The following is a 24,786-nucleotide window of genomic DNA, read 5'->3' as shown; positions in this document are numbered from 1 at the left end:
ATAAGGAAAGAAGTAGGAAACAGAAGTATGGCTGCAGGATTAGGCTGCACAACTCTATGGTAACAGACTACACAATGTTTGTTTGTAGTCTGTAACCATGGATACACATTGATCTGCCTAGAAGCTGAATGCTCATAACGGTAGAAGATACGGTACTTATTCAAGACGGTTCGCTAAGTAATACTGGCATCACTGGTTCCCTATTCATTTTAGATGCATATCGAACACTAAAACTAAAAGTCAGTTGCAAAAGTATACACACCCTATAAATGGGTATATATATTTATGTATTTATATAAGGGAAACCGCTACTTTTTGGCCACCTTTTAGCCCCGCGGGCATTATTGATGAATGAGCCCGCGTGTGTTTTGTACACGACTTCTTCAGAATATTTTAAGTAAATCTGAATTTCTATGTAAAGAAGCAAATGGGGAAGATGAAGAAATAATGGGTCGCTCCTAATTGGTAGCGCCTTGTCCCGGGTAATAAATCTCTGTCAACGACTCCGTCTGAGCAGCCTGTGAGGAGAATGTGTACATAGTGCGGGGTCCGTATCATTACTCCATTTATATAACAAGTTCTTGGGTTAAATAATTCTCTCGACTCAAGCACTAACTTCCTCTCGCTGCACCTGCAAGCCATTTTTCACTCAAACTGCTGATAAACATTACCGAATCAGGGATCAACAATCAGCGGGAATCTTCATTTAGTTGTTATGAAAATTAAAACTTACAGAAAGCGTGCTCAGATCGTGACGGCAAAAATATGTAGAGTCACTGCCACAGAAGTAGCAGAGCTGAGTGTGTCAGGGCAGCACGGCTGAGCTAGTCAGTATAGCAGAGATATAGAGCTAAGTTTTTCAACTGTGTCAACTGTGGTTGTCATTGCAGCAGCGCTAAGTGTGTCAATGCCTTCGAGCTGGGTTTGTCAGTGTAGTAGTGCCTGTGTGTGTGAACGCATTAGGACAAAGCAGTAAACATAGCAGAGCTATGTGTGTCAATACGCTACAGTTCGGTTTTCCAGTATAGCAGACCCAGGCGTGTTAATGCGTTAGGGCTCATGCACACGAGCAGTCAACATAGCAGAGCTGTGTTTGTCAATACACTAGAGATGGGTTTGTCAGCATACTTGCGGTAAGAGTGCCAATGCGCTAGAACTGGGATTGTCAATGTAGCAGGCTAAAGCCTCATGCACACAATCATGTCCGTTTTGTAGTCCACAAATCACGCATCTGCAAAATATAGATTCTGTCCTTACTGCATCTGTATTTTTTGTGGACCCTGCGATATGTGTGATGACGTCACCACGTAGGAGAGCGCGGTGACATCATTGCGCACATCGCAGGTCCTTTGGCAGGTCCTGTTCAGTGAAGATAGAAGAGACTGCTGCAGCGCGATCAAGTGCATGAGGTGAGTTGTTGTTTTGTTATTTTTTAACCCCTAATGGCCATATTCTTTTGCATTCTGTCTTAAGAATACTGGTATTTTCCGATATTAACAATGTTATAATGGAAAATAATAAAATCACCTGAACACCAAACCCAGACATTGCAGTTCGGGTTCACTCATCCCTAGACGTAAGCTTAGACTGGCTGTCCGAGCCTGCTCCAGTGAGAATTAAACATTCCTAATTTTATATTTCAAAATAAATAAACAATAAAAAATAAAAATAATTGTGGGCGAAACCAACCTCGCCACTGGGTTTTGGAGAGGGCTGTTTAAAAGCCTCTTGCCTCAGGATTATGGCCCATAGTAACTTTAAAGGAGAAAACAGACCGGCCGCACAGCTTAAATCTGTCTGTAGAATTGTATTTTATGTTATTATGCGTTCAGTTAAATTGTATGTTATGTGAGGCACCCAGATAGCTAATATTATTGTATTCGTGTATTCTGAGTGCCATTCACCTAATGATATGCACTCAGACTTAAGCTATCTGGGGATATGTTAAATGTCTGTGTTTGCTGTGGGGGTGTGCCATTGTGTGTTTGGGTGGTGATTCCTGTCCTGTTGTCTCCACATGTGTATTGGTGATCTCCCCTTTGTCCTGAGAGATAATTGGATTGTCTTCGGTCGTCTCCCAGGCAGAGAGGAGGAAACCATGATGCATTGTGGGGATATGTTGTATCTGCAACAAACTGTAATAAAAACCAGGCTGGGTGTGCCAGCACTTCAGATCACTGCTGACCCTCAAGACGGAGCCTTGTCTCGTTATTGGGGGGATTCCCTGTATGCTGTTGGAGACTGATTGCCAGGAGTGTAAGCCGACTGAATGCTTTTCCTGTTCGCCTGCTGACAGCTATTTGCGAGGTTCCAGTTTGGAGTGCTATTTTGTATCCAGTTCGGGAGGTTGGTGTTCTGCAGTAGCTGTGCCTGTCTCTCGGAAAGGGGCATATCGCCTAAACGGATTTTAACCCCTTGTCTGCTGAAACGGTCCGTTACATTGGTGGCAAGCAGCGGGACCGTTCCTACAGCCAGAAGGACAGCTACAGGAGACACCATTTCTGTGGATTCTACAATTTAAGGGCAACGCATGTCCCAGTACAGCGACCCTAAAAGCACCAGGATGGAACCAGCAGTGTTATACGAGGAGGAGGACCTGGATGGCCGGGATGCATTAAGGAAAGGCATCTGGTACCAGGCCCTGGCTAATGTACAATACCAGCGAGGTGAGAGTCTCCCCAGTGAAGAGCAGCGGTTGCAGAAGCAAGTGGCCCTGCGGATGCCCTTCCTGGGAGAGCAGCCCCTGGAGGAATGGGTGAAGGAACTAGAGCACCGGGTATGGCAGGAAGCTATGGCTGGAGGATGCCTACCAGGCACTTTGGTGGTATGTGGCACAGTTTATACCCTGGACAGCTGAGCATGACAAGCCAGAGGGAGAGGAGTTTGATGGTCCTGGCTTGTTATGGGAGTCCTTTGCAGAGCCTGACTTCGGGAGCCCTGCACAGTCCAGACTTCAGGACATTTTCTATGAGAGGGAGGCTAGGCATGAGTGGGATGACCCCCATGAGGTAGAGCAAGACCTGGCTCACCTAGCAACCCTGGAGTGGGAACTGGAGCAGGACTACCGAGATCTCTTCCACTCCATTGGGAAGGCTCAGCAGGACAGCAAGAAGTCAGACCCAGGTCCAGAGCCCTTCAGCTGGGAGGATATTGTTGATGTTTACTGGGAAGAACCCCAGGTGGCCGGTGGAGATGGGACCGAGGTCTCTCCACCGGTCCTGCAGGGAATTGGGAGCCTAGTCTCCATTCCCCAGCGGCAGGCTGAGTTACAGGGGGCAGAGGTAGTTGTTCCTGCCCCCCAGCAGCAGAGTGATATGCCGGGAAGGCAGTGTGAAGTGCAGGGAGAGGAGAGCAGCGGCCTCCCTCCCCAGCGGCAGGCTGAGTTACAGGGGGCAGAGGTAGTTGTTCCTGCCCCCCAGCAGCAGAGTGATATGCCGGGAAGGCAGTGTGAAATGCAGGGAGAGGAGAGCAATGGCCTCCCTCCCCAGCGGCAGGCTGAGTTACAGGGGGCAGAGGTAGTTGTTCCTGCCCCCCAGCAGCAGAGTGATATGCCGGGAAGGCAGTGTGAAATGCAGGGAGAGGAGAGCAACGGCCTCCCTCCCCAGCGGCAGGCTGAGTTACAGGGGGCAGAGGTAGTTGTTCCTGCCCCCCAGCAGCAGAGTGATGTGCCGGGAAGGCAGTGTGAAATGCAGGGAGAGGAGAGCAACAGCCTCCCTCCCCAGCGGCAGGCTGAGTTACAGGGGGCAGAGGTAGTTGTTCCTGCCCCCCAGCAGCAGCATGATTTTTTGGGAATTGGGAGCCTAGTCTCCATTCCACAGTGGCAGTGTGAAGTGCAGGGAGGGGAGAGCAGCGGCCTCCCTCCCCAGCGGCAGGCTGAGTTACAGGGGGCAGAGGTAGTTGTTCCTGCCCCCCAGCAGCAGCATGATTTTTTGGGAATTGGGAGCCGAGTCTCCATTCCCCAGCGGCAGACGGAGTTACAGGGGGCAGAGACAGTCGGTCCTGTCCCCCAGCGGCAGAGTGTCCTACAGGGAATAGAGAGCCCAGTCTCCTTTCCACAGCAGCAGGACACTGTATTGGGAGCGGAGGCGGTCGGTCACCCTCCCCAGCGGCTGGAAGTATGTATGGGAGAGGAGCTCGTTACTCCCTCTTCCCAGCGGCAGCTTAACACACCAGGGGGAGACAGTAAGCCCCACAACAGTGCAGATGGGACCGTGGTCTCTGCACTTACAGCACAGGGGGTAGAGACAGTCGGTCTCCCCCTCCAACAACCAGGCTCCAACCAGGCTTCTTCCTTGGTAGCGCTGGCACCAGGGCAGAGTACCGCTGATCCCTGCCCACAAAGCAACCTCCACTCCAAGCCAGGGAGCAACACAGAGACCGGGAGTACCAGCTTCCAACATAACCTTGGTGGACTTACTGGACAGAGACAGGCTACGAAATTCAGCAGGTCCAGTATTGGGTTGTGGGTGGGCTGCCAGACTAACTCAGGTACCGACCGGCGTGAGGTCAGGTATCTGGTTAGTCTTCCCTGGAGGGGGGAGATGTGTGGCGAAACCAACCTCGCCACTGGGTTTTGGAGGGGGCTGTTTGAAAGCCTCTTGCCTCAGGATTATGGCCCATAGTAACTTTAAAGAAGAAAACAGACCGGCCGCACAGCTTAAATCTGTCTGTAGAATTGTATTTTATGTTATTATGCGTTCGGTTAAATTGTATGTTATGTGAGGGCACCCAGATAGCTAATAGTATTGTATTTGTGTATTCTGAGTGCCATTCACCTAATGATATGCACTCAGACTTGAGCTATCTGGGGATATGTTAAATGTCTGTGTTTGCTGTGGGGGTGTGCCATTGTGTGTTTAAATGGTGATGTCTGTCCTGTTGTCTCCACATGTGTATTGGTGATCTCCCCTTTGTCCTGAGAGATAATTGGATTGTCTTCGGTCGTCTCCCAGGCAGAGAGGAGGAAACCATGATGCATTGTGGGGATATGTTGTATCTGTTCTGTGTCGCAGTCTCCCTTCTGGTCCTCTAGGGGGCGGGAACGAATGGTTGCTGTATTTACATTGAGTGTGTTGTGAATTACTGATTGGTTGGATTTCAAAACCCTGTGGGCAGTACTATGTTTGTTTTTTTATCAATAAAAGAGGCTGTACTTGAAGTACAGTCAGAGCACTGCTTGACCCTGATCACGGAGCCTTGTCTCGTTATTGGGGGGATTCCCTGTATGCTGTTGGAGACTGATTGCCAGGAGTGTAAGCTGATTGGACGCTTTTCCTGTTCGTCTGCTGGCAGCTACTTGCGAGGTTCCAGTTTGGAGTGCTATTTTGCATCCAGTTCGGGAGGTTGGTGTTCTGCAGTAGCTGTGCCTGTCTCTCGGAAAGGGGCCTATCGCCTAAACGGATTTTAACCCCTTGTCTGCTGAAACGATCCGTTACAATAATAAACACAAGGGAGAGTTCACATCACTGTTAAAAGTGCTGAATGCAGTATTTTTTTTCTGTCTAAAATGGATCTCAGACAGAACACATATGCCAAATGTTCATAACTGATGCACAGGATCAGTTATTTTTTCTTTATTTTTCTTTTCTTCTGACGGAACAGAAAAATTGAAAAATAACAGTTATGTGAACTCGCCCTAAGGTCTCATGCACACAGCAATTTCCCAGCCGTGTCCGTATTGCGGCCCCCAAACAGCAGGTCCTCAATATGCGGGCACTGGAAATTCGATCCGAATTTCAGGATAAATTCGATTCGCCTAGAAGCCAAATTTCCTTGTGCTTCGTGTCAGCGAATCGATTTCCCCTAAGATAGTATAAAAAACAAATAAACTCAAACTTACTTCCAGCCTCCATCTTGCTTGAAGATCTCGGCCGAAATCCCTTGCGGCGCGAGATTACATCAACACGCCGGTCGGCGTGATGACGTAATCTCGTGCCACACTGGATTTTGACCGAGATCTTCAAGCAAGATGGCGACGGCGAGCAAATGGAGCCGGTAAGTTTTATAAAATTTATTTTTTATTGTTAATTTTACACTCAGATGCCGCGATCATGTATAAATGTGACATCTGAGGGGTACAATGACGGGGGCGGCGCTATCGCAGTTCCCTGTCATTGCACCCGCTACTTACAAAAGTCATTTGTCACAAAGCTAATTTTTAGTGAAATTCAGCAAATCAGCCGAATCAAACTTATAAGAATTTTGCTCATGTCTAGTCATTACACTGCAGTATCCGTACGGCCTAAGCGCACAAACAGCAGTGCCCTACAGATACACATACACCACCTCTGGACCAAGTTTTATTCCCTGGAGTATAAATTCTATGTAAAACACATCTGAATGTACTTCACGCATACGTCCACCTGTGGGCGCTATCTTGATCTGAATTTCAGGGAAAATTCAGCGGATCCTCAATATGCGGGCACCGGAAATGTGCTCACCGCATCACAGAAGGCGGACCCATTAATAATTTTTTGCGGTGTGGACAGATCACGGACCGGTCTGGATCCTTCACGGCACCCGCACGGATAGTGCATGTGCATTGGGGACCGCGACTTGCAGTCCCCAATGCACGGAACGGTCAAGGCCTTACTGGTATAGCTGGGTCAGAATATTTTACTGCTCGGGGCCATAATGAAAAAATATATATATTAAAATCGATGATTTGCCGTTTTTGGGTCACTTTGCTCCCCAAACAAAATAAGTCACAACTGTACCCCAAAAGTACCAATAAAGACTACAACACACACTGCACTACACACAGCTCTCTAGCAATATTAAAAAGGTATAGGCGTCAGACTATAGAGATGCCAAGAGAAAACTGATGCCATTAAAAAATGCAACTCACCCAGCAAAAAAATTATGGTTCTTAAAATTAAAAACATTAAAATAGGTGGTGCCCTTAAAGGGTTAATCTGTTAGGTTCCCTGCTTTTTACGGTATTTTTTAAACATATATATATATATATATATATATATATATGTCCTTTTTTTAAAGAAGAAAGTAACTGATTTAGGAATCACAAATGTATGGAAATTTCACCTCGGGTCATTGCGAATGCTAGAAATGCAGGAGCACACGTCTTGCTTGATGTTATTAAGAACATAGGAGTCCGGAGATGCCTGTGAGGGACGCTTCTTACAAGGAGGAGTCGTGGCATCGCATTAATTAGTAAACAAAACCGGGCGCTGGTGATAGCATGGATGCCTGTAAGAAAAAAATCTAAGGTCAAATTGTACAGTTGAAAACACTAAACCGTATGCAGCTTGTGTTAGCAGAATGAGAGGAGGAAGCAGATGGCAGATTAATGCGGGACATTGCCGATTCTAATCAACTTCAACAAAAGTCATTACTAGAGATGAGCGAATCGAATCCCACAAAGTGGAATTCGGATCCGAATTTCAGGATAAATTAGATTCGCCTAGAGACCGAATTTCCTTGTGCTTCCTGTCAGCTAATCGATTTATCCTGAAATAGTATAAAAAAAATTAAACTTACCGCCTTAATTTGCTTGCGACGGGCCGCCAGACTCAATCTTGCTTGAAGATCTCAGCCGAAATCCTGTGCGAGATTACATCATCACCACTCACCACTCTAGCCGGCGTGATGATGTAATCTCGTGCCGCACAGGATTTCGGCTGAGATCTTCAAGCAAGATGGCGGCGGCTGGCCCGTCGCAAGCAAATGGAGGCGGTAAGTTTGATAAAAAATAAAAATAAAAATATTGTTAATTTTACACTCAGATGCCGCGATCGTGTATGAACGCAGCATCTGAGGGGTACAATGACGGGGGCGGCGCTATCGCAGCTCTCTGTCATTGCACCCGCTACTTACAAAAAAATGCACTTCGTGACGCAGTAGTTCATCACGAAGCTTTATTTTTTGTGAAACTCGGCCAATCAGCCGAATCGAACTTTTAAGAAATTCGTTCATCTCTAGTCCTTACCCTGCAGTATCCGCACGGTCTAAGCGCACAAACAGCAGCGCCCTACAGATACACATACACCAAGTCTTATTCCCTGGAGCATACATTCAGATACATATCTGAATATACTTCACGCATATGTCCACCTGTGGGCGCTATCTTGATCCGAATTTCAGGGAAAATTCTATTTGCAGCGAAGCCGAATATTCACGCACTTCGTGGTAGCGAATCAATTTTCCCTGAAATGGCGTGTAAAAATTTTAAAAATCATACTCACCTCATCCATTTGAGCATGAAGAGGCCACCATCTTGCTGGAAGGTCCCGAAAGAAATGTCGTGAGCGGTGACATATGACAACATCACCACCCTGGCCAGCCTGATGACGTCGTTCCGCTCTGTGGGTGATTTTGCGCTGGATCTTTAAGCTAGATGGCCACGGCGGCCTCTTCACGCTCAAATGGATAAGGCAAGTACAATTTAATTATTTTTTTATGATTAACCCCTTAAAGGACTTAAGGGATCTGAGGGGTTCAGTGACGGAAGGGAAGAGCGGCGTTCCTCGTCATTGCACCGGCTACTTACAAAGAAATGTGATTTGAGACAAAGTAATTCGGTGAATGTCTTTGTAAAACTCAGCTAAACTGCCGAATTGAATTTTTAAGAACTTTACTCATCTCTATTTGTAACAGTCAATAAACTAGTTGAAAGATAAAATCCCTACCTGTGTGTGGAATAAAGAGTACACCCTCGAGTAAGCAAATCACCAGAGTGATCTATCTATCTATCTATCTATCTATCTATTATCATATCTGTTTTATATTTATCTATTTATCTATCATCTATATCTATCTATCTATCTATCTATCTATCTATCTATCATCTATGTATATATCTATTTATCATATCTCTGTTTTATATTTATCTATTTATCTATCATCTATATCTATCTATCTATCTATCGTTCTCTTCTATCTATCTATCTATCTATCTATCTATCTATCTTCATCTATCTCTTACAGGCAATGGTTGTGAAGCCACTTGACAGTCAACTGGTTTGATTTTGTGCTAGACCTAAGGGCGTTGCCCTGGCTGCCCCCTGGTATTCCCCCTTATCCCTATTCAGGGATCTGGCCTTTGTTGCAGGGGAGCCAAATCATGCAAATGTGCAAATCCATTATTTTGCTTCTTATTTGTATATCAGTCTTTCCATGAAATCCCTTCTTCACCGAAGATCCAAGTTGCCAAACGAAACATCACATGTAAAGTTTTGCTAAGAGATGTCACAGGATCTTTCCATAGATGCTTGGAAAAAAGCTTTTTATTCTCCTTCCTGTAACCCAGTGTTTGTGTATGAGCTGGACAAATATACTTTAAATATATGTATATATACCGTATATATTAGAGATGAGCGAATCGAAGCTGACAAAGTGGAATTTGATCCAAATTTCAGGAAAACGTAGATTTGCAACAAATGCAAATTTCCTTGCGCTTCGTGGTAATGAATCGCAATTTTCCAAAAATGGAGGCTACACGTGTGAGGACTGAGGACATGGGGCAAGGAACTCTGGGAAGGCGGGATCACCCAGACTGACATGCCTGCATGCAGCCAATCGGCAGCCAGCCAGCCCTGTGATGTCATAGCCCTATAAATACGGCAGCTATTTTAGATTCTGACATTTTCCAGCGTTCCCAGTGCAGGGACAGACATGTGAAGGCACTAGGGACAGCAACAGGAAAAACCTCTATGTTTAAAAAATAACTCAAAAAAGGATTTATTTATAAGTGCAGGGAAAGGATAGGGTGGAATAATTTCACAGCATCTTAGTGCAGGGAGAGACGTTAGAAGGCGCTAGGGACATTGATAGATAAGTGATTTACAAGTGCTGGGGACAATTATTTGAGGATCCAAACAGTCATTAGACAGCTCTGTCATTCCAGCTTTTTGTTATTGATCTGCAAGTGTTATGTTGGAAAGCCTTTAGTGGCTTATATCTTAGTATCTTATTCAGTAGGACAAGAAAGATATATATGCATTTCACTTCTGCAGTTATATCTGTTGAAAGCGTATAGGGGCGTATTTCAGTAAAATAAGAGAAATATATACACACTGCACTATTAAATTGCTTTGTGGTTAAAGCATATAATGGCCTATTTAATTCCAACAAGAAATATATATTCTCAGGTCACTTCTCCAGTTATTTCTGGTGAAAGCGTATAGGGGCGTATTTCATAAAAAAATAATCAATATACCGTATATACTCGAGTATAAGACGAGTTTTTGGGCACAAATTTCTGTGCTCAAAAAGCCTCCTCGTCTTATACTCGAGTCTACTATCTTACTTTGTCTTTGCTCCGGTAATGCAGGCAGTGCGGGGGGCGGCACTCACTCACTGACATCACGCGCCTGCGCCGCCTAGTGGGAGCAGGCGCGTGACGTCAGTGAGTGAGCGCCGCTCCCCGCACTGCCTGCGGCTGCTATTACCGGAGTAAAGACAAAGTAAGATATCCAAAGTTAAAGAATACTGATGAATACTACTTTATAAATATACTGCTGTGAGCGTCGGGGAGGGGGATCTGTGGATGGCACTGTAGGGGGATCTGTGGATGGCAGTGCCATCCACAGATCCCCCTACAGTGCCATCCACAGATCCCCCCTCCCCTAAACAGTTCCATCCTGGCACTGTTTAGGGGAGGGGGGATCTGTGGATGGCACTGTTTAGGGGGGAATCTGTGGATGGCACTGTTTAGGGGGGAATCTGTGGATGGCACTGTTTAGGGGGGAGATCTGTGGATGGCTCCCTGTATTTAATGCAGAGTGTGTGTGTATATATAATGCACACACTCTGCATTAAATACAGGGAGTCAGAGTCAGACTCCCATCAATCTGAGTCACCCTCTTGCAGATGTGTGTATATAATGTAGAGTGTGTGCATTATATACACATACACTCTGCATTATAGCTGCATTTCCCACCCTAGTCTTAAACTCGAGTCACTAATTTTTCCCATTTTTGGGGGGAAAATTAGGGGCCTCGGCTTATACTCGGGTCGGCTTATACTCGAGTATATACGGTATACGCACTGCACTGTTGCAGTTATTTCTGTTAAAAGCGTATAGGGGTGTATTTCAGTAAAAAAAGACAAATATATACACACTGCACTGCACAAGAAATATATATTCTCAGGTCACTTCTGCAGTTATTCCTGGTGAAAGTGTATAGGGGTGTATTTCAGTCCAACAAGAAAAATATATGCTCAGTTCACTTATGCAGTTATTTCTGTTGAAAGCGTATAGGGGCGTATTACAGTAAAAAATAAATATATATATATATATACAGTCATGTGAAAAAATTAGGACACCCTTTGAAAGCATGTGGTTTTTTGTAACATTTTTAATAAAAGGTTATTTCATCTCCGTTTCAACAATACAGAGAGATTAAAGTAATCCAACTAAACAAAGAAAACTGAAGAAAAGTCTTTTCAAGATCTTCTGTAAATGTCATTCTACAAAAATGCCTATTCTAACTGAGGAAAAAGATAGGACACCCTCACATGTATTCCCTCTTAAATTGGCTCAGATCTCACACAGGTATATCACACCAGGTGCACATAATTAGTAGATCGTTACTCTGCATGTTGAATGAGGCTTGCCCTATTTAAACCTCAGACATTTAGTTTGGTGTGCTCCTGACTGTTGAAGTGAGAGTGAGCACCATGGTGAGAGCAAAAGAGCTGTCAGAGGACTTCAGAAAAAAGATTGTAGCAGCCTATGAGTCTGGGAAGGGATTTAAAAAGATCTCAAAAGATTTTGAAATCAGCCATTCCACTGTCCGGAAGATAGTCTACAAGTGGAGGGCTTTCAAAACAACTGCCAACATGCCCAGGACTGGTCGCCCCAGCAAGTTCACCCCAAGAGCAGACCGCAAGATGCTAAAAGAGGTCTCCAAAAACCCTAAAGTGTCATCTCGAGAACTACAGCAGGCTCTGGCTACTGTTGATGTAGAAGTACATGCCTCTACAATCAGAAAGAGACTGTACAAGTTTAACTTGCATGGGAGGTGTGCAAGGAGGAAACCTTTGCTTTCCAAGAGAAACATCGAGGCCAGACTGACATTTGCCAGAGATAAAGTTGACAAAGACCAGGACTTCTGGAATAATGTTCTTTGGACAGATGAGTCCAAAATTGAATTATTTGGACACAACAGCAGAGGACATGTTTGGCGTAAACCAAACACAGCATTCCAAGAAAAGAACCTCATACCAACTGTGAAGCATGAAGGTGGAAGTGTCATGGTTTGGGGCTGCTTTGCTGCAGCAGGACCTGGTCAGCTCACCATCATAGAATCCACGATGAATTCTACTGTGTATCAGAAGGTGCTTGAAGAACATGTGAGACCATCAGTTAGAAAATTAAAGCTGAAGCGGAACTGGACCATGCAACATGACAATGACCCAAAACATACTAGTAAATCAACCAAAGATTGGCTGAAAAAGAAGAAATGGAGAGTCCTGGAATGGCCAAGTCAAAGTCCAGATTTGAATCCCATTGAGATGCTGTGGGGTGACTTGAAAAGTGCTGTACGTGCAAGAAACCCCTCAAACATCTCACAGCTGAAAAAGTTCTGCATTGAGGAGTGGGGTAAAATTTCCTCAGACCGATGTCGAAGACTGGTAGATGGCTACAAGAACCGTCTCACTGCAGTTATTTCAGCCAAAGGAGGTAACATTCGCTATTAGGGGCAAGGGTGTCCTATCTTTTTCCTCAGTTAGAATAGGCATTTTTGTAGAATGACATTTACAGAAGATCTTGAAAAGACTTTTCTTCAGTTTTCTTTGTTTAGTTGGATTACTTTAATCTCTCTGTATTGTTGAAACGGAGATGAAATAACCTTTTATTAAAAATGTTACAAAAAACCACATGCTTTCAAAGGGTGTCCTAATTTTTTCACATGACTGTATATATGCCTTTCACTGGTGCACTTATTAGTGGCAAAAGCGTTTACTGGCCTATTTCAGTAGAAAAAGAAAAATATATTCTCAGTTCACGTTGGCGGTTATATGTGTTGAAAGCATGGCTGGGATTCAGTAGGGTGGCAGCAGTGGGAGGTCGGAAGCCACTGCTTCGCAGCAGCCTACCTACCCGGATTGTAGCAGGGGTTCATGGAAGTAGCGGCGGTAGCAGTCAGTCGGTGCGGCCGTTATATGTGGTAAAATCTTTATTGAAGTATTTCGGTTGAAAAACAAAATTTATTCAGCGGTCAGCGCTGCGGTTATATACGGTTAAATCTCCATGATGTCTCCATGATAAATCTGCAGTGTGGGGGCCACATATGGCTTCTACACACTTTCAAAATAATCCCCCCATATAGTGCGGGGGGAATCCAAAGACCCTTTCCATCTCCGTTATATGTGGTAAAATCTTTATTGAAGTATTTTGGTGGAAAAATAAATTTTATTTAGCGTTCAGCCCTGCACTTATATGCGTTAAAATCTTTTGTGAATTATTTTGGTGCAAAAACAAATTTTATTCAGCGTTCAGCGCTGCAGTTATATGTGGTAAAATCTTTTGTGACTTATTTTGGTGGGGAAAAAAATTGGATTCCAGGTAAAATCTCCATGATGTCTCTATGATAAATTTGCAGCACGGGGGCCCCGTGTGGCTTCTACACACTTAAAATAATCCTTCAGCGGAGCAAATAGATGCCGGATGACCAGGACGCTCCATGACCTTCCCAGGAGCTTCTATTCAGCGATGCTGTTATATGTGGTAAAATCTTGTGTGATTTATTTAGGTTAAAAAAAATTGTATTCAGAGTTAACCGCTGCAGTTATATGTGGTATTTAAAATCTTTTTTGAATTATTTCGGTGGACAAAAAATCTTGTATTCAGCATTAAGCGCTGCACTTCTATGCGTTAAAATCTTTTTTTTTATTATTTCAGTGGAAATACAAATTTCCACCTCCTCCATTAACTTCCTCATCTCTTTATTAGCATCCGACACACAAACTTTATACCCCCCCAGCTATATATATAAGTGGTGCCAGCACCACCTGGGGGCGAATAAATGTAAATGACACTGCCAGACTGTTAAGGGGAACTACAGCATGATACCACAATACATTTATTATGACATTTAGCAAGAGTTTAAAGTGCCCACATATAGCACATAGTGGGACACTGCATCAAGATTAATCAGGCGTGGATGAGCCAGGATTTCCACACACCAATACCAGATGCTTCAGACTAGATCATCCATGGTGCAACACCAACAATTTGACAATAGAGACCGGTTTCTTATGACTACCTGCCTCAGCTACTATTCTGATGCAGTTACCCGCCTGATGCCACACATCTGATGCCAAGTGCTCTTTCTTTCACCCACCATCACCCACCATCACCCATCATCACCCACCAGTACTGGTATTGCCACCCATCTCCACAGTATGTCACCTTGCAACTCTGTGGCCTCCTGATGCTGCCGCCAGCTCCAGAATCTGTAATTGTGCCACTCTGTGGTCTCCTCATGCTGCTTCCACCTCACCATTATGTCATAGGTCCACTCTGTGGACTTCTCATGCTGTTCCCACCCTCCCCACGTCATGACTGGTCCTTTATTTTGGCTTTCGGCCTGGCTGACATCATCATTTATTTGACATTTCTTCTGATCTGTCAGAAGGAAGGAAAAATGAGACGCACAACAGATCCTGTCTGTGTAACAGCTGTAAGACCTATATGGTCCCATCATAATTGGCTTATGATTTGGTAGCCAAAAGCAGGAGTGGGTACAAAACACAGAAGACATGCAAATATTCCATTCACGTGTCATCTCTGTTTTAGATCCACTCCTGTTTTTTTTTGCCTTTAGCAATACTGATGGATTATTGAGGAAATGCTGACCGAGTGAAGGCGGATGCTCCACAGACAGGATACATTTTTTGTGGGTTATTATTCTGACGGATCAGAGAATGGGGAAAATGAATCAGTGACGTCAACACAAACTTACTGCTGACACCCTCTCCACTCTGTCAGGGAGGCTCTACTTGTATAAGCATTTAATAGAACAGGTTCTGTAGACATCTATGTGGAATCAGCTGCCGAGAGTGTAAAAGGAGTGCACTTCTTCTTGGCGCTAACATCGACCTGTAAGGCTGGGTTCATACTTCAGTTATTTGGTCAGTTTTGGCCCCGTGACTGCCCAAATAAGTGAAGTGTGCAGTGATTCTAAGAGCGACGCCTGTCATCTGCATGTCATATGGACTCACAGTATTATTTCCCTATCAAAGCAGACTCCCTATGCGTGTTACTGCAAGGCACAGTGTTCTACACCACTATAAAGGCTCTATGCAGCCTGGAAATAGCCGAAAAATTCGCTCATATCTAATATATATATATATACAGTGTGTCATTTATGTTCCATTGCACCAGCACTCATTTATGAATAATATATAGTCCCTGGCAGGAGAGCTAATGTGGTGTCATGTCTAACCTTTGCATTAGGAATTCTCAAGACCTTTTGATATCTGAATTAGGTTGCACACGTCTCTTACTATATTACAGCTTTTTTTTTTTTTTTACATAATGTCACGTACATGTGAACTGGAGAGTGACAGATTTTCAGGATTACTGGAGCCGGTAATATTCTAGAAATTAATTGCTTTGACCAGATGTTGGTATGGTGATGTTATTAGGGTTATTTGCTAAAGGTGATGGTCTACAGTGATATCAGAGTTCAACAATATTACACGATGAGACCAAGAAGTAGACATCACTGCTCAATTTAAAGGGAAACTGCAATGATACATTTTATACTGACTGTTATTATATTTGTAGGTGCTACTCATCAGATATAAAGGCTTTGTTCTCCCTTAAATTCCTCTTACAGTATGTAGCGACTCTATGTATGTTCCTTGCTAGCTTTCACCCCCATTCAGTTTTTTTCCCCCTCTATCTTTCTCATTTCCATTGTAGAATTTGCAAGCCTGGCCATCACTGGTATTCTACAAGGATTGTCACTGTCAAGTTACATAATGATTGGAGGTTTTTTGTGTTCAACCTGTTCTCTCACAGCATTAAAAATGGTTCACCAAAAATGATACACACGTATAATATAAGTTCAATCTTTATTGTTTAAAAAGTAAAATTCAATACATATTAAAGCAAAAAGGACATACAGTGGTAGCAGTGCAGGACAGTACCCCTGAAGAAGCGAGGCGAAATGCGCTCCGGTTTGGTGCCATCATCCCCCTCCACTCCAGGTTAGTGCTTCTTTTTCTCATGCCTATCATTTACTATTGGCTATTATTCCATTCAGGATTTTGCACACAATGTTAAAACATTGTGTTTGATGTATACATTTGGAGTATGCTTCATGGAGACTCCATGTTTAGCTAATATCTAATGGTACTGAATGGGTATGGCAATATGATGCGGCATGAGGTCAGGTTATGAGATATACGAGCTATTAATATAAATTTTATATGTGTCCTTTACACAATATTTGTATTAAGACTGTGGCTTATAATCTCCTATTTGACTGTTCAAAACTGATCATAGGAGCTTTTGTTGTTGGGGGGATGGTGGACTTATACTTGTCGCAGTACTGTCCTGCACTGCTACCACTGTATGTACTTTTTGCTTTAATATGTATTGAATTTTTCTTTTTAAACAATAAATATTGAACTTATATGTGTGTATCATTTTTGGTGAACTGTTTAGTGACACACATATTTAATTACATATATTGATATCGGTTGTTAGCATTAAAAATGGTCAAAAGTGGGAGTGCGACTGCCAATCATTGCCTCTGTAATCTGTATGAGGTAAAACAAAAAGTAAAATAGTTATAAAATCCAGACTCTGTGGTACAGAACCCCAGCAAAATTATATAGATTTTACCCTTCCATTCCGGGATGGATCCTGGAGATGTGCTCATCTGCAACCCAACCACGATTTCTCAATAAATAAATAAAAGATTTAATGAAATAAATACCGTATTTTTCGCCGTATAAGACAGACTTTTTCCCCCCAAAAAGTGGGGGGGAAATAGCAGTGCGTCTTATACGGCGAATGCAGCTTATTTTGCGATTTGCAAATTTTCGTGTGAATTTCCGCACGAATTTTTGCACGATTTTTTTGCGCAAATTATTTTGCGATTTTCAATGATACACCCGCCGCGATGCCGCGCGGCGGGTGTATCAGCTGTGAGGGAGGAGGGGCTGGGGGCCGGCGTCTGCTTTTATAATGACAGCGGGGCCCGTGCAGTGACTATTCTACTACACGGGCCCCGCTCACTGTATAATCGTATGTCTAATAGTAAATAGTTATGTACATAATCGCATAATGAGCGGAGTACTTACAACTACAAACACTCGCCGAGAGGAGGGAGGAGGCAGGCTGGGAGGACGGGCGCTGGCAGTGTGTGAGTCATATGTCACGCGCCTGCGCCGCCCACTTTATGAATGAAGCAGGCGTCGTGGGCGCATGACGTATGACTCACGCTGCCAGCGCCTGTCCTCCCGGCCTGCCTCCTCCCTCCTCTCGGCGAGCGCTTGTAGTTGTAAGTACTCCGCTCATTATGCGATTATGCACATAACTATTTACTATTAGACATACGATTATACAGTGAGCGGGGCCCGTGTAGTAGAATACAGTCACTGCACGGGCCCCGCTGTCATTATAAAGCCAGATGCCGGCCCCCAGCCCTGTATTGAGGGTCATTCACTACAGGGACACTTATGGAGGGGATCTGTGGATGACACATAGCATAAGATGCTATATATGTGTCATCCACAGATCCCCCCCATAACTGTCATACACAGAGACCCCAATAAGAGCCACCCACAGATCCCCCATAAGTGTAACCCACAGATCCCCCATAAGTGTCACCCACAGATCCCCCATAAGTGTCACCCACAGATCCCCCATAAGTGTCACCCACAGATCCCCCATAACAGTGCGTCACCCAGAGATCCCCCATAACAGTGCGTCACCCACAGATCCCCCATAACAGTGCGTCACCCACAGATCCCCCATAACAGTGCCATCCACAGACCACAATTAGTTCAAAACCCACCAAAAGCACACCTTTTGGTTCAAAATATTTTTTTTCTTATTTTCCTCCTCAAAAACCTAGGTGCGTCTTATACGGCGAAAAATACGGTAATAAAACTAACAAAAAGCAAAAAGAAACAAATATACTTTTTTAGAATAAACATATTTTATTAAACGTTACTTGGAAAACACTAAATAGCATACTTTGTATATATTTAGTATCTCCATAAGATGATTGGTGTGAACACTGTAAGTTGAAGAAAAGTGTTTTCTTCTGAATTTTCTCCATATTATAAATTCATAAAAATGAATGTGTTAATAATTGTGGCCCCAAAATGGCGCTCTAAGAAATAACAACTTGTTCATCAAATCAACGGTATAAATACAAACATGAAGGTCCGAATATCTGAAGGCAAAAGCAAAAAAACATTTTGGCAAATATTGGAACAGGTCCTGAAGGCATTATTCTAAATTGCCATATTTTCCATGGATTGTCTATCTTTTTTTAATTAAAATGTTCAAAAATGTGCTCACTAAATACAAAATATCCCCCCCCCCAAAAAAAAAAAAAATCTAAGCAGAAATATGAATCTAAGCTGGTCAGTTTTGGTTTGATCATAGGAAAAAGTGCTATCATACAATTAGACTTGCAGAGATCTAAGATGTTGGAAGACAAATAGATGGCTCAGATCCACTGTAAAAGAAGAAAAAGTAAATTTGATATTAGGGATGAGCGAACTCGAACTGTATAGTTCGGGTTCGTACCGAATTTTGGGGTGTCCGTGACACGGACCCGAACCCGGACATTTTCGTAAAAGTCCGGGTTCGGGTTCGGTGTTCGTCGCTTTCTTCGCGCTTTTGTGACGCTTTCTTGGCGCTTTTTGAAAGGCTGCAAAGCAGCCAATCAACAAGCGTCATACTACTTGCCCCAAGAGGCCATCACAGCCATGCCTACTATTGGCATGGCTGTGATTGGCCAGAGCACCATGTGACCCAGCCTCTATTTAAGCTGGAGTCACATAGCGCCGCCCGTCACTCTGCTCTGATTAGCGTAGGGAGAGGTTGCGGCTGCGACAGTAGGGCGAGATTAGGCAGATTAACTCCTCCAAAGGACTTGATTAACTGATCGATCTGCAGCTGTGGATCATTGAGCTGCTGATCCTCAATTGCTCACTGTTTTTAGGCTGCACAGACCGTTTGTCAGTCTCATTTTTCTGGGGTGATCGGCGGCCATTTTGTGTCTTGTGGTGCGCCAGCACAAGCTGCGACCAAGTGCATTTAACCCTCAATGGTGTGGTTGTTTTTTGGCTAAAGCCTACATCAGGGTGAAGCTGTGACACCAAGTGCATTTAACCAGCAATAGTCTGTTCATTTTTTGGCCATATACAAAATCAGGGGCAAGCTGCGCCTGTCACCAAGTGCATTTAACCCTCAATGGTGTGGTTGTTTTTTGGCTAAAGCCTACATCAGGGTGAAGCTGTCACACCAAGTGCATTTAACCAGCAATAGTCTGTTCATTTTTTGGCCATATACAAAATCAGGGGCAAGCTGCGCCTGTCACCAAGTGCATTTAACCCTCAATGGTGTGGTTGTTTTTTGGCTAAAGCCTACATCAGGGTGAAGCTGTCACACCAAGTGCATTTAACCAGCAATAGTCTGTTCATTTTTTGGCCATATACAAAATCAGGGGCAAGCTGCGCCTGTCACCAAGTGCATTTAACCCTCAATGGTGTGGTTGTTTTTTGGCTAAAGCCTACATCAGGGTGAAGCTGTCACACCAAGTGCATTTAACCAGCAATAGTCTGTTCATTTTTTGGCCATATCCCAGTCTAATTCTGTCACTAAATCCATACCGGTCACCCAGCGCCTAAATACTAGGCCTCAAATTTATATCCAGCTAAATCTGTCCCTAGTGCTGTAGCTGGGCGAGTTATTTAGTGTCCGTTCAAGCACATTTCTTGTTCTGGGTTGAAATACAATTCCCAATTTAGCAATTTCATAATTTAGTGGTTCCTGCTATATCAGAGCTCTTTGAAATCTATCCCAAAAAGGGTATATAATATTGAAGGTGCACATAGGGTCATTCAGAGTAACTTCACACACACCCGCTACTGTGTATTTCCAAGTCTAATTCTGTCACTAAATCCATACCGGTGACCCAGCGCCTAAATACTAGGCCTCAAATTTAATTCCCTCTAAATCTCTCGTTACCCACCGCTGTACTGTTGTTGCTGGGCAAGATATTTAGTGTCCGTCAAAGCACATTTTTTGTTCTGGGTTGAAGTACAATTCCCAATTTAGCAATTTCATAATTTAGTGGTTTCTGCTATATCAGAGCTATTTGAAATCTATCCCAAAAAGGGTATATAATATTGAAGGTGCACATAGGGTCATTCAGAATAACTTCACACACACCCGCTACTGTGTATTTCCAAGTCTAATTCTGTCACTAAACCCATACCTGTCACCCAGCGCCTAAATACTAGGCCTCAAATTTAAATCCCTCTAAATCTCTCGTTACCGTTGTCCTGTTGTAGCTGGGAAAGTTATTTAGTGCCCGTCAAAGCACATTTTTTGTTCTGGGTTGAAGTACAATTCCCAATTTAGCAATTTCATAATTTAGTGGTTCCTGCTATATCAGAGCTATTTGAAATCTATCCCAAAAAGGGTATATAATATTGAAGGTGCACATAGGGTCATTCAGAATAACTTCACACACACCCGCTACTGTGTATTTCCAAGTCTAATTCTGTCACTAAATCCATACCGGTGACCCAGCGCCTAAATACTAGGCCTCAAATTTAATTCCCTCTAAATCTCTCGTTACCCACCGGTGTACTGTTGTTGCTGGGCAAGATATTTAGTGTCCGTCAAAGCACATTTTTTGTTCTGGGTTGAAGTACAATTCCCAATTTAGCAATTTCATAATTTAGTGGTTTCTGCTATATCAGAGCTATTTGAAATCTATCCCAAAAAGGGTATATAATATTGAAGGTGCACATAGGGTCATTCAGAATAACTTCACACACACCCGCTACTGTGTATTTCCAAGTCTAATTCTGTCACTAAACCCATACCTGTCACCCAGCGCCTAAATACTAGGCCTCAAATTTAAATCCCTCTAAATCTCTCGTTACCGTTGTCCTGTTGTAGCTGGGAAAGTTATTTAGTGCCCGTCAAAGCACATTTTTTGTTCTGGGTTGAAGTACAATTCCCAATTTAGCAATTTCATAATTTAGTGGTTCCTGCTATATCAGAGCTATTTGAAATCTATCCCAAAAAGGGTATATAATATTGAAGGTGCACATAGGGTCATTCAGAATAACTTCACACACACCCGCTACTGTGTATTTCCAAGTCTAATTCTGTCACTAAATCCATACCGGTGACCCAGCGCCTAAATACTAGGCCTCAAATTTAATTCCCTCTAAATCTCTCGTTACCCACCGGTGTACTGTTGTTGCTGGGCAAGATATTTAGTGTCCGTCAAAGCACATTTTTTGTTCTGGGTTGAAGTACAATTCCCAATTTAGCAATTTCATAATTTAGTGGTTTCTGCTATATCAGAGCTATTTGAAATCTATCCCAAAAAGGGTATATAATATTGAAGGTGCACATAGGGTCATTCAGAATAACTTCACACACACCCGCTACTGTGTATTTCCAAGTCTAATTCTGTCACTAAACCCATACCTGTCACCCAGCGCCTAAATACTAGGCCTCAAATTTAAATCCCTCTAAATCTCTCGTTACCGTTGTCCTGTTGTAGCTGGGAAAGTTATTTAGTGCCCGTCAAAGCACATTTTTTGTTCTGGGTTGAAGTACAATTCCCAATTTAGCAATTTCATAATTTAGTGGTTCCTGCTATATCAGAGCTATTTGAAATCTATCCCAAAAAGGGTATATAATATTGAAGGTGCACATTGGGTCATTCAGAATAACTTCACACACACGCTTCTGTGCATTTCCAAGTCTAATTCTGTCACTAAATCCATACCGGTGACCCAGCGCCTAAATACTAGGCCTCAAATTTAATTCCCTCTAAATCTCTCGTTACCCACCGCTGTACTGTTGTTGCTGGGCAAGATATTTAGTGTCCGTCAAAGCACATTTTTTGTTCTGGGTTGAAGTACAATTCCCAATTTAGCAATTTCATAATTTAGTGGTTTCTGCTATATCAGAGCTATTTGAAATCTATCCCTAAAAGGGTATATAATATTGAAGGTGCACATAGGGTCATTCAGAATAACTTCACACACACCCGCTACTGTGTATTTCCAAGTCTAATTCTGTCACTAAATCCATACCGGTGACCCAGCGCCTAAATACTAGGCCTCAAATTTAATTCCCTCTAAATCTCTCGTTACCCACCGTTGTACTGTTGTTGCTGGGCAAGATATTTAGTGTCCGTCAAAGCACATTTTTTGTTCTGGGTTGAAGTACAATTCCCAATTTAGCAATTTCATAATTTAGTGGTTCCTGCTATATCAGAGCTATTTGAAATCTATCCCAAAAAGGGTATATAATATTGAAGGTGCACATTGGGTCATTCAGAATAACTTCACACACACGCTTCTGTGCATTTCCAAGTCTAATTCTGTCACTAAATCCATACCGGTGACCCAGCGCCTAAATACTAGGCCTCAAATTTAATTCCCTCTAAATCTCTCGTTACCCACCGCTGTACTGTTGTTGCTGGGCAAGATATTTAGTGTCCGTCAAAGCACATTTTTTGTTCTGGGTTGAAGTACAATTCCCAATTTAGCAATTTCATAATTTAGTGGTTTCTGCTATATCAGAGCTATTTGAAATCTATCCCTAAAAGGGTATATAATATTGAAGGTGCACATAGGGTCATTCAGAATAACTTCACACACACCCGCTACTGTGTATTTCCAAGTCTAATTCTGTCACTAAATCCATACCGGTGACCCAGCGCCTAAATACTAGGCCTCAAATTTAATTCCCTCTAAATCTCTCGTTACCCACCGTTGTACTGTTGTTGCTGGGCAAGATATTTAGTGTCCGTCAAAGCACATTTTTTGTTCTGGGTTGAAGTACAATTCCCAATTTAGCAATTTCATAATTTAGTGGTTTCTGCTATATCAGAGCTATTTGAAATCTATCCCTAAAAGGGTATATAATATTCAAGGTGCACATTGGGTCATTCAGAATAACTTCACACACACACGCTTCTGTGCATTTCCAAGTCTAATTCTGTCACTAAATCCATACCGGTCACCCAGCGCCTAAATACTAGGCCTCAAATTTATATCCCGCTGAATTTGAATACAATACATTGGGCCAAATAATATATTTGTTGTTGTGGTGAACCATAACAATGAGAAAAACATCTAGTAAGGGACGCGGACGTGGACATGGTCGTGGTGGTGTTAGTGGACCCTCTGGTGCTGGGAGAGGACGTGGCCGTTCTGCCACATCCACACGTCCTAGTGTACCAACTACTTCAGGTCCCAGTAGCCGCCAGAATTTACAGCGATATATGGTGGGGCCCAATGCCGTTCTAAGGATGGTAAGGCCTGAGCAGGTACAGGCATTAGTCAATTGGGTGGCCGACAGTGGATCCAGCACGTTCACATTATCTCCCACCCAGTCTTCTGCAGAAAGCGCACAGATGGCGCCTGAAAACCAACCCCATCAGTCTGTCACATCACCCCCATGCATACCAGGGAAACTGTCTCAGCCTCAAGTTATGCAGCAGTCTCTTATGCTGTTTGAAGACTCCGCTGGCAGGGTTTCCCAAGGGCATCCACCTAGCCCTTCCCCAGCGGTGAAAGACATAGAATGCACTGACGCACAACCACTTATGTTTCCTGATGATGAGGACATGGGAATACCACCTCAGCATGTCTCTGATGATGACGAAACACAGGTGCCAACTGCTGCGTCTTTCTGCAGTGTGCAGACTGAACAGGAGGTCAGGGATCAAGACTGGGTGGAAGACGATGCAGGGGACGATGAGGTCCTAGACCCCACATGGAATGAAGGTCGTGCCACTGACTTTCACAGTTCGGAGGAAGAGGCAGTGGTGAGACCGAGCCAACAGCGTAGCAAAAGAGGGAGCAGTGGGCAAAAGCAGAACACCCGCCGCCAAGAGACTCCGCCTGCTACTGACCGCCGCCATCTGGGACCGAGCACCCCAAAGGCAGCTTCAAGGAGTTCCCTGGCATGGCACTTCTTCAAACAATGTGCTGACGACAAGACCCGAGTGGTTTGCACGCTGTGCCATCAGAGCCTGAAGCGAGGCATTAACGTTCTGAACCTGAGCACAACCTGCATGACCAGGCACCTGCATGCAAAGCATGAACTGCAGTGGAGTAAACACCTTAAAACCAAGGAAGTCACTCAGGCTCCCCCTGCTACCTCTTCTGCTGCTGCCGCCTCGGCCTATTCTGCTGCTGCCGCCTCGGCCTCTTCCTCCGCCTCTGGAGGAACGTTGGCACCTGCCGCCCAGCAAACAGGGGATGTACCACCAACACCACCACCACCACCTCCGTCACCAAGCGTCTCAACCATGTCACACGCCAGCGTTCAGCTCTCCATCTCACAAACATTTGATAGAAAGCGTAAATTCCCACCTAGCCACCCTCGATCCCTGGCCCTGAATGCCAGCATTTCTAAACTACTGGCCTATGAAATGCTGTCATTTAGGCTGGTGGACACAGACAGCTTCAAACAGCTCATGTCGCTTGCTGTCCCACAGTATGTTGTTCCCAGCCGGCACTACTTCTCCAAGAGAGCCGTGCCTTCCCTGCACAACCAAGTATCCGATAAAATCAAGTGTGCACTGC

This window comes from Bufo gargarizans, chromosome 7, assembly GCF_014858855.1.
Source record: "Bufo gargarizans isolate SCDJY-AF-19 chromosome 7, ASM1485885v1, whole genome shotgun sequence".
NCBI classification, from domain to species: domain Eukaryota; kingdom Metazoa; phylum Chordata; class Amphibia; order Anura; family Bufonidae; genus Bufo; species Bufo gargarizans.
This window is presented reverse-complemented; position numbering follows the sequence as displayed.